This window comes from Petaurus breviceps, unplaced genomic scaffold (genome assembly GCF_028583685.1).
Source record: "Petaurus breviceps papuanus isolate PSGF00001 unplaced genomic scaffold, PetGlider_PUasm1.0 490, whole genome shotgun sequence".
NCBI lineage: Eukaryota > Metazoa > Chordata > Mammalia > Diprotodontia > Petauridae > Petaurus > Petaurus breviceps.
In genome coordinates this window covers 7865521-7874335 of record NW_027186352.1, presented here as the reverse complement: position 1 = coordinate 7874335, position 8815 = coordinate 7865521, and the positions used below count along the sequence as shown (strand labels likewise).

Below are 8815 nucleotides of genomic sequence, written 5' to 3'. Positions count from 1 at the left end.
CTGTGCCCTACTGGAAAATCGGAGGGGGGATGGGGAAAGATATGGGAAAGAGCAAATTGGGGGAGGAGATATCCAGTGGGATAGTTGTTTTGGGGGTGGTGGGTAGGAGAAAAACGGGGAGAAAATTTATAACTCAAAATCTTGCGGAAATAAATGATGTAAACTAGAAGTTAATGAAGCATTTGATAAAGTAAAAAAAAAAATTGATCTGCCTTCCCACTATCTTTCCCACCACATGTTGCTCCCCTCCCTTCCACCACTGAGCTTCATAATCTATCAAAATCACGACCCCTCCTTTGGCCATAATTTAAAACGTCGGTCTCTTTCCATATGGGAAATTTATCTCCTCTGGTCAGGAAGCAAGTGGCAGGTTTCTGCTTCATTCTTTTGGACTCACGGTTTATCACTGTGCTAAATAGGCTTTTAAAATCTGTGAAAGTCAGTTTTCTCTATGGTGTTAGCATTGTATAAGTTCTTCTGGGTTGGCCCACCTCACTCTGGATCAGTGCACAGAGATCTTTCCTGGTTTACGTGAAATTGTCCGTTTTACCTGGCCCCCCTTTAAATTACATTTATATCGCAGATGTTTAAACTATTCCCCAGCAGGACAACATACTTTAGTTTCTTTCTGCTACCACAAAAAGTTTGATACTTTCAAACACATTCCTTTTCTTCTCTCTTGGATTTCCTTGGTTGATTTAGACCTCATAGGGCTGTTGTAGAGTGAAAGGGTTTGAACAATTCAGTAACTTTGTGGGCATAGTTCCAAATTTGGAACTTTCTGGAATGGCTAGATCAAGTGCCACCAACAACATACCTGACTCACCACAGCATCTCCATGTTGTTCATCTTCCTCCTTTGCTCTTTTTCTCTATTTGATGGGTATGAGGTGAGAAGGAACCTCCATATGATTCTAGGTGACATTTATTTAAACCATTTTTTCCCATATGACTGCTCAGAGAACTTAAATTTCTTCTGAAAAATGCTTGCTTAGATAGTGGCCAGGAAGATCTAAGTTCAAATGTGACCTCAGATAACTTATCAGCTGTTTCGTTGACCCTGAGCAGATGACTTAGTTTTCTCTTTTGTAAAATGGAGATACAATTGAGTCTTTGTTATAGAATCTATTAGAGCTTGTGTGAACCAGGTGTCATTCCTGCTCCATGATGAAGCCTTACAAGGCTGTACATGAGTGAAGATAATAGCCAAAAGTCATCTCTCCATAGACAAATACAATTAAAGTTAATAGACTTGCCTTTTTTTTTTTTTACCACTTTTGTGGCCAGCTCTTCTGTGGGGTGGTAGAATAATAATAGCTTAGGATGATGAATAATGAATCTCCAAGGAATTGGTCCTCAGTGCCCATGCATGGTGCATATTGTTAATAGAGACTGGCTTCATTTATTTGTGTCCACTCAAGTTACCGCTATTTCCTCTCACTCTTTACAAATGTATGGTCTTTGTCAAGGTACAAATACAGGTGTACATGAACAAGGACTGTCATGGTGAGGAGAGCATCAAAAGGGATTTAGGAGTGATATTGTGTGGGGGGGCACATATCACACACCCAATCTGAATATCCCTAAGTGTAATTTCCATGAAAAGTCAGGTGATAATTATCTATGGGCTAATAATATCATGGTGTGAATTAATGAAAACCCCAAATCATTTTTGGGGACTTAGTCTCTAGTAGCCTGCTCTTTCCATCAGCCTTGGCCTGAAGGCAGCCTAGAATTGTCTTGGTGTAAAGAACTTTGGACTTAAGAGTCTGGGTTTGAATCTCAGATACAATATTGATGTGCTTAGGTTTAAGAAAGTAATTTCACAAGTGAAGCACGGGTGAGATTAAGCCAAACAATAGTGTATTTGAAGAAAATCTGGGGTGTTTAGTGGACTGAAAGCTCAAAATTTGTCAGCGTAATGAGGTGGTTAAGAAAGCAGGTGTACATTTAGGCTTTCGTTGAATGAACTCCGGTTGCCTCTACACCCTATCTCACGGTCTTTCCAAAAGGGATTGTCATTGCAAAAGCATCTATAGAAGCGATTGATCATGTTTTGTTGTCAAAAAGTGACAGACAAAGACAGGACATAAAGCTTGTTCCTCACTCCTGGTTTTGAATGAACACTGGGACATACAAATAATTAGGCACGTAACAGAAAGCCTTCTCCCCACCGGCAAAGGTAAAGACAACCTTCCACGTTGGAATGCTTCTAGGTTTGTAGGACCAATCTGGAGGAAGCAACCGCTACTGAATGCCTCCAGACTCCATCTCATCTAGATCCCTGCCCGAAGGCAAATGGCGGTCTCTCTGATTACGAAACTCTCTAGGAAAGGAGATTCCATACACCTGCTCTAGCATTTAGTTGTTTGACAGAAAAGAGAGCAGCGGCTTCTGTTGGGGTCAGTGGAGTGCAGACGTTCTGTCGCGGGACCTTCTCCTGCAGCTTTCCGGGGCGGCCCGTTGGCCCCTGGCTCGTGCCCTTAGGAACCTCCCTCTTCTCCCCCTCTCGGCTGGCCCGGGGCAACTGTTGCTCTGAATTCGACGGCGCCCCCTCGGGCCGTCCCCCGACCCAGCAGCCAGCGGTGTGATGAAGCATCTTCCTTATTTTTGCCGGGGTAAAGTGGTGAGGGCTTGGGCTGGGCTCCAAGAAACTTTGTATCCCCACAGCTGACTTTCCTGAACAAGTAGCAGATAATCTTCCAAGTGATTTGTCTACTGGAATTTACTATGGTTGGGCCTCTGTTGGAAATGAACATTTCCGTAAGCATAGGATGGAACCCACACTGCAAGAATACTAAAAATTCGGTGGAAACTCACATTACCCATACCTTCAAAGAAGACTTCCATGGGGAAATCTTTAGTATAGTAATTACTGGCTGCATCAGACCAGAGAAAAACTTTTGTTCAATCGATGCCCTTATTTCAGCAATTCTAGCAATTCAACTGTCGAAGAAGTTAAGAGACAACTGGATTTACCAAAACATTTGAAACTCAAAGAAGGGAATTTTTTTTTTCCATATGCCGGAAAGCAAAATAATGAATGGCCATTGATCCAAAGTCACTTTATTTACTTGTTCATTTTTTCCTTGTATCCCACTTCTCTTTATCATTGCCGCAACCTTGGGTTTGGTTAACTTAGGAAAATTGTTCCAATGTCTGTGAATTAGTTTATACAATACAATGTAGTTGACATTTTATGCTTAAATTAACGTTGCATTTTAGCCCATTATGCAGTAGTACCAAAAAGGTTCTTTTAAAACTCAAGATTATTTTTAGTATTTTGAACTATACAGAAGCTTTGTGAAACACACGACAGCAAAAGCAGAAAGCATAACAGGGTCATAACAGCTTTTTATGATGGAAATACATGCATATAAGTAAAAAACAAACCTTTGGGCTTAGCTTTAGTCATTTGCTGCAGATGAGAACAGAGATCATTCTAATAGCTACAGATTCTCTGTAAGACTGCCAACTAAAGCTACGAGATCTAGATGCCATGAAGAAGTAAAATGTGCATTGTCTGAAGCTTTGCAAGTCTAATGCCCTAAGAAGAAGAAATGCTAAGATTTGTATTTGATACGTGTAGTGTAATATATTTTGTTTGTTTAAGATGAGATTTTGTGAAACTTCATTTTATTTGGGATTATTTATTAAAGAGAAGTTTCTTATTAGGTTCACATTATTGCACTGTTTTCCATTTTATATTTTCATGCCCTGAATTCTAAGGGTTTTTGAATTTTAAAAAATAGTTCAGAACGATTGCTCTCAATTCTCCATATGGTTTCTGTCCTCTTATTATTGATGGTATTATCTGTTTTCAAAATTATTTGAACCTTCTTTTATGCCTTAAACTTGGATTTCTTTCTGTCAATAATATTCCTTCCAATTTATGATCTTTATGCATAGTGTCGAATCTAAGTCCTTTCCCTCTACTATCATTAACTCTGAACAATAATAGATATGCAAAGATTATTGGATTCAACGCCAGAAAAACAAAACTTTAAATATTGCAACAACCCCAGTTTTTAAAGTAACTCATTAAAGTGTATGTTTTGCGGGGTGGAGGTGAAGTGGGAGTGGGAGTGGGGGGTTAGTCAGAATTTACCAGTTGGACAGAAAAAGCCAAAGTTCAGCTGATGTTTCCCAGAGGGAAAACACTTAAGGGCTAATTAAATTAGATAGTCTATTTTTAAAGTTAGTTAACTTATTTTAAATGTAAATTATGTTTGTTAAGCATGTGTAAACTCTTCTGTAATTGTGTAATCACAAGGTTAATGCCAGTCTTACTAATACTTGTCACTTGAAAAAGGATTTAGAAAGTTTATAGGTTAAAATTTTCTTTAGATCTTCCCCTTTTAATCTCATTTCCTTTTCCTCTTTAAATAAACACATGCATTTTTTTTTTAAGCAATTGGGGTTAAGTAACTTGCTCAAGGTTACACGGCCAGTTATTATTATATCTGGGTGTGGTGCTGAGTATCTGAGCCCGGATTTGATCCAGGTCATCCCGACACTGGAGCCGATGCTCTTACTCGCTGAGCCACCTGGCCGCCCCTAAGCAATTGGGGTTAAGTAACTTGCTCAAGGTTACACGGCCAGGTGTTTCTGGGTGGGTACTAAGTGTCTGAGCCCGGGATTCGATCTCCAGGTGTTCTCAACACTGGAACCGGTGCTCTTACTCGCTGTGCTACCTGGCCGCCCCTAAACACATGCATTTTTGACAAGTTCTTTTTTTTTTTTTTAAAGAAATGCTATCACAAATATTGGAAATTTAGGAAAATGTACTTGGATGTCATTTACTCTAGGCCCTTAAACAACAGATTACCTCTACTTTATAAAACAAACTAGAAAAGAGAATGTAGAAGAGGTTTTAGTAATCCCTAAATCACTTCTGAGTGACTGAGGAACAATAAACTTTTGTCACCTTGACTTAAAGAACGCCATTCCAGGTGACCTTGTCTTGGGAATTCTGGTCTTAGTATCCCAGTATCCCTGAGGGTTTCTCCTCAATATTTCTGGCCCCTCAGCAGGGCTACAACTACAAATAGTAAATCACCATTCCAAAATTTCATTGAAGAAGAAAACAAGGAAAGCCAAAAATGTCATCTAAAGTAGACCAAGAAGAAGATGACTTTTCTTTGAAGGTTGTAAATCAGGAGGCTTATTTTTCAAAGGGGTTTCAAACATGTCTGCTAAACCTATTGATGAAGCAAAGAATCAATATTAATATCTCCATCAGAGTATAATATATATGTATATATAATGTAAACTATTACACGTATATATATTTTTTAAAGATGTAAACAAGTAATTTCCTACCCTCTTCCAAAAAGAGGACAATGGGACAGAGTCCCGCTCCCTCCTGCACTGTATTCATAAAGAGATCTTCTCAAAGTCCATGGCACCCCATGGCTGCAAACCTTTTGGACTCTCATTCCTGCTTCAAACAAAGCAGCAGAACCACCTGATACAGTAGCCAGCTGAGGTAAAGAAGGGATGGTGGAATACTACTGAGCAGGGTCCCTGAATCCCCACCTCCCAGATGGGAAACAGGCAGGACTGGAGGGACTAGAGTTCCATCCATCTACTGACACCTGGTCCCTTCATCTCATGGTGATAATCGGTGCTAAGCAGCACCTGTTTACACATTAGCTTGGTTCAGCTTTCCCTCCCGAGTCCAGGAAAGGACTCAGAGCAGTGCCTCTGAATCAAGCAGACTTGCTTCAGCTTCTCCTGTGGAAGGAGGAACGTAGAGGGCTTGTGTCTAAGATCCCTCCAGTCCTGCCTGTTTCCCATCTGGGAGGTGGGGATTCAGATCAGTGGTGGAAGTGAGGGGAAGGAGGTCTGACTGGAAAGACAGCGGGAGAGGCAGATCAATTTAAAAAATGATTGTTAATGATTAAATAAAAGCTTTACTGAGGGATTTAATAATTGATCCTGGAGGTAATAGCTTAAAAAGTCAGTCTCTTTCCTTATGGGAAGTTGATCCTTTCTTGTCAGAAAGCAGGTGGCACCTAAAGGACACTTCCAAGACAATGATTAAATATAGGTAGGTCTTAACTGGGGAGATGTCAAAATTCTAAGTGTGAATGGTTTTCAGGTATTCAGAAATGGCAGTAAGACCATATCTGAGGAAAAACTTTGCAGTCGAGTTCGAAATTTTTCTCCACTTTTCACATTTAGGAATGTAACTCAAGGTAGGAATAACCAATTCAAATCCAACAATCTTCCACCTATTGTCGAATGAAGATGGCTGGCAAAAAGAAACTGATAATTACGGGACAATTACATCACCTGAAACATCAATTGATCAAGTATTTTTTTTTTTTTTGCTTTTTTGGAGGGGGAGGAAGGGCAGTTGGGGTTAAGTGACATGCCCAAGGTCACACAGTTAGTTGATCAAGTATTTTAGAAACAGGAAATTCAGTAGGGGTATGTATGACTCGGGACCATCTGAAGGTGATTCAAGACTTGAGACCAATCACAAGGTCTTAAGACTCAGAGGTGGGAGGGATCTGAGAGGTCATGGAATTCAAACCTCTTACTCTCAAATGAAGAAACAAACTCAAGAGAGATGAAGGGATTCACTCAGTCATAGAGGTATTTGTAAATTTATTTTTTTTTGTCAATGAACAAAAATCTCTTTGTTTTTCTTTCTCTCTCTTCCCCCACTCCCCTGTGCCCAATAGGAAGAAAAAGGAAACCATAGACCTTGTGGCAAATAAATAGTCAAAACCTATTTTAATCTTGGCCACATCCTAAAAAAATATGTCTCATCCTGTACCTTCAGTAAGTCAGTCAGTCAGTCAGTCAGTCAGTCAGTCAGAAGTATCTCCAAAGTGTTCACACCCCAAGCCCCACGTGAGCCATCTTTAAGCTCATCATCTGGCAGGCGAGTAGCAAGACTTATTTTTGTCCTCTTGGCCTAACATTGGTCCATTGTAAATTTTTTTCAGTGCTTTTTCTCTGTGATCATTGCATAAATTTCTCCAAAAGTATTTTTCCTTATACACAGATCAGATGTGACTCCCTTAAACACCCAACTACAGTGATCACCAATCAACATCTACGATGAAAGATAAATTCTTCTCTTCAAGGTTTTAAAACCCTTCACCATGGCCGATTGGCCATCACTGACTCCAGGATGTGGAAATTCAGCCAAAGGGCAGGCCTCCTTCCTCAGTGCCCACCATCTCCCTTATCCTAATCTCCCCTCCTCCCCATATCTTGGCATGAAGCCTTCCCTGAGAAGATGCTCCCTAGCTGCTGGTCCCCTTCCTCCAAGATGACCCTGAATGCATTCACATGTGCTTAGCAGCTTTCTATGGATACTATTTATTTCTTAAACACTTATGTCCCCCATTAGTATGTACTAAGCACCTCAGATGTTGGGAACATTCTTTGTATTTGTAACCCTAGCAGCCACAGGTCAGTGCCCTAGAACATAATGTTGGGAACGATGTCTAATGATGTGGGAAGGGATGAGGCATCTGTGAATGTTATAGGAGGGAGAGAAAGCCTCCTTTAGAGATGAGATGTTTATGTACATATGCAGATATGGGAGAAACTGGACCTTTCACAAGCCTCTTTCTCCTCTCTTGGCAGCTCTTGACTCTAGATCACTCTCTTCTGAGTTTTGTGGACACCCCTCCTTCCTATGTGAATGCCCTTGTCTCAGCTCTGGGTGCTCTCCCCACTGTCTCCAGTGCCTGGAATTTTCTCCTTCTCACTTCTGACTTCCCCAACTTCAACTCAATTTCAATCATTTATATTGGGAGAGATGTGGGTAGGGCATCGGATTTGGGTCTCCAAATTTTGTATTCCCAGGGCTTACCAACTGCTGGCACATGTTTCTTGATTAACTTCAGATATGCAAACTCAATAAAATATTCCAGATAAATCTTGGTTCTTCTGTTACTCTGTGGCTTCAAAAGACAAGATGGCAAGGTTGCAATTATATGATAAAATGAAGGATTGAGTATTATACGATTCAGGGTAAAATGCAATTACTACTGACCTGGAAAGATGCAGCCATTCAGTCCACATCTACAAGAACCCTATCCAGTTTTGTGGAGTGGCTCAAGGTCCCAGTAATCTACTATGTTTTATTTGAAAAATGCTTTTATGCCTTTGACTTCATTCCCTATACAATACCCTATAACTTTAAGAATTTTGGAAGAGGCTGGCTTCTGTGAAATTGGGATCTCCTCCCCCTTTCACCTCCAAAGCAGTTTTTGTTTATGAATATGGCTATGTTTAGCCTTCAATATCTAACCCAACTGAATTGCTCTCCAAATTATCACCTCTTTTAAAGTAAAACCTTGAAAGAATTGAAAGAGGTTCAGATGTCTGAGTTTAAAATGGCAGAGCCCATGTGGTGTCCACATTCTGAATCCTAAAGGTAGAATTTGTAAAATTGGACATTCTCTAAACAAAAATAACTATGGTATGCAATAAGCTGCTTACTACCACCTTTTTGCAGTTGTAAAGATGTCATAGACAATCAGACAAGATTCGATGGATTACTTCATAAAATAAGCAAGCGGTGAGCAGAAAAGCTTGGACTGCTATAAAAATACATGTGTATGTTACACCTTTTGCCCCAAACATGACTAAGTTAAATTCAATGAATTCAAACAAAAAGGTATGAAGAAAAACATTTATTGAAAAAAGTTTAAATTTGGTAAACAAAAAAAAATTCACCTTTATCTTGCCATAAACACAAAAATTAGCTTGACAAAATTAACATTGCCTGGAACAAACATGTCATTCACTCCCCTACTTAGAAAATAACTTGCAAATTTGTGGCAAGC

The 8815-nt window shown here is 39.9% G+C and overlaps 1 long non-coding RNA gene and 1 pseudogene across 1 annotated transcript in view; one reads left to right on the top strand and one right to left on the bottom strand.

Annotated features, from left to right (window-relative positions):
* The window catches only part of LOC138172123 (uncharacterized), a 1064577-nt gene that overhangs the window by 31261 nt on the left and 1024501 nt on the right, over positions 1-8815 (bottom strand). The gene's annotated exons all lie outside the window — the stretch shown is intronic.
* On the top strand, positions 2496-3053 carry LOC138172122 (riboflavin kinase pseudogene; annotated as a pseudogene).